Raw genomic sequence first — 2,578 nt, 5'->3', positions numbered from 1 at the left:
TCCGCCCGCTGTCTCCGCGGAGCGGGGCCTGGCGCCGGCAGGCCAAAACGCCCCCTTCTCCGCGCCCCCGAACCAGCGGCTTCCTTATAACGCCCAAATTTCTCTTTCAAAAACTGTAATTGCAGCTCCCCTTGGCTCCCAGAAGACGTACAGCCAACTACCCCAGATAAAAATACTCTTTTTTTCTTTCTTCTTCGCAATACAACTGCCGCGAGATAACAGCCCACTTACACCAAACCCAGAGCGGCTACAATTAATAGAATAAGATGTGTTAATGATGTCCTCAGATTTATTTCAACGAGCAATGGACTAATTAGAGTCCATTATTCTAAAAATACTCCTACTGCATCTTATTTGATGGTAATTAGCTCTTCAGCTTTTTTTAAACAGCACCACAGCACATTTTTCTTTCAATAGCATAATAGAAGGGGTTTTTAGATGTTTGCGTTTATTTCTTCCCTTTGAATCGGTCAGTTTGCACGGAATAACATATAATTTAATAAAACCATCTTTAACTGTGTTTCATAATGAATTAGGGAGGTGTTTGTTCAACCGGCTTTGCATTCTAATTCAATTTCAATATAAATGTTAGGAAAAATATCAGATAAAATTTGACTAGTAAATTTAAGTTGGATTTTCATTTTAACCAAAGCGATAAGCACTTAAAGGGAGGAGAAAAATATGGAGGATGAGTTTCCATGGGGTAATGCTCAACAGAAAGGCAGGAGGCAGAAGGCGCTGGAGTGCCCCATAGGAATGTGACCAACGTCAGGGGTGTGAGAGGTCAGGCAAGGACCGCTCGCTTAACCTGGACACTTCCTTGCCACCCCTAGTCTGGGTTTGTGGATTTAATACAGTGCTAGTCACCATACATCAGATGCTCAAATGATGAAGTTTAGTTCCACCAAATCAATGCAGTAACAGTGGACAAAGAGGCTGCTTTGAAAGCCACAAATCAATTTTAATGCATTCAAAGTATGACAGTATCGACTGAAGATTTGTCATTTAGACCTCTGAGGGTAGAAAATAGACTGTTTTGCTTGTGAACATTCAATATATTTTAAAAAAATGTTTTATTGATTGTATTGGTGTTGCTATATGCTGATATAAGCAGCATAGATTTTGAAAACAGGACGGCTAAAAAGCTCTACACAAATTGTCAGAAACACCGGTCTAACACCTTTCCTATCAAACAGCCACCTTCTTTACAGCAAGAGAAGGCTGAGAGAATATATATAACACAGAACTACCAGATTAAAAGCATGCACAGTGTGGATGGATATTAATTTCAAAGTGAAACTGAAGTCACAGAACAGATATGGATGTTCAGAATGGCATAAGCTTTGTGTGGAAACCTGTTCCAAATGAATCCCTTCCAAAGAAGAGTAAATAGTTCCTTCATGCTGATTTAGTACTTGTCTTTCAGCAGCAGGTACAGTTAGCCTTGTTACACAGTCACATTCATTTCACGGAGTTAAGCAAGCCAGACTCATACTGCAAATGGCCAGGAAGGCAAACCCAGGCAACGAGAGTCTTCAGCTTGTTTTGGAATCAAGACCCCAGAGGTGGATCTCAATTTTTCAAGCTAGTGTTTAGTGCTTCAGAAAAACAAACTAAAGACTTTGATCTTGGTATTCACAGTATTCATAGCTGAAAATTGTATCTAAGCTCTTACATCTGTCTACTGGAAATTTTGTGCGACATGTATAAAACTGGGAGCACCACCAGCTGAAACTGATCCTTATGCAGAGCTTTTCAGATGCCTTCCAGCACAGAGAAGTGTTATTTCATTTTTCTACCAGCTCTCAACCTGTTGAAGAACCTACAGAGGGATTCAAAGATTTAATTGTAACTTTATACATAACAGGCTAAGTCCAAGAAACAGAGGGTAAACATTTTTATTAAACAGCTTACATCATTTATCTAGATAAGCATTGTTATATATTTGTACTTTACAAATTCAGGTTTTGGTTATTTTTCCTTACAAAGTTTCTTTTAACTGCCAAAATCATTCACCACAACTAAGAAACCCATGAAGACACTGCCAGTACTATAAAACAAAACACATATGTGAGTATCTGGGCACCACTGTAAAATTCTGTGTCTTAAAGAATAACTTTGCTTCAAACACTTAAGAGAATTCAAAAATGTTCACTATCAGAGAAGAAATACATTTCACATCAACACTTCCAAATGTACACATCTGACACGGATAAAGGTTCCCTGTATTAAAAAAAAAAAAAGTTGTAATTTTCCATTCTTACTTATCAGACTAGATTTTTTTTGTCGAATCATTTTCTGCCTTTTTTGCTTACACAGCTGAGTCCACAGCTTCTAAACGGCTCTATATTGTAATAATTTCTTTGACTGTTCCTGTAACAATTCCATAGACCATGACAGCAAAGCCTGTGGTTTATGACATCACCAAACTTCCAAGGAAAAGTTCAAGCCGCTCCCCAAGCCATCCAGTTGAAAAATCTGTTAACAGAAACCTCCTTTCTGAATTATCTGAACAGTTGAACAACTTGTTAGTACAAAATCTAACATATCTATCAATCTAAGATATCTTCAAAACAAT

Source organism: Pygoscelis adeliae, unplaced genomic scaffold (genome assembly GCF_000699105.1).
Source record: "Pygoscelis adeliae isolate BGI_AS28 unplaced genomic scaffold, ASM69910v1 Scaffold66, whole genome shotgun sequence".
In the NCBI taxonomy this organism is placed as follows: domain Eukaryota; kingdom Metazoa; phylum Chordata; class Aves; order Sphenisciformes; family Spheniscidae; genus Pygoscelis; species Pygoscelis adeliae.
Note: the sequence above shows the minus strand (reverse complement) of the source record.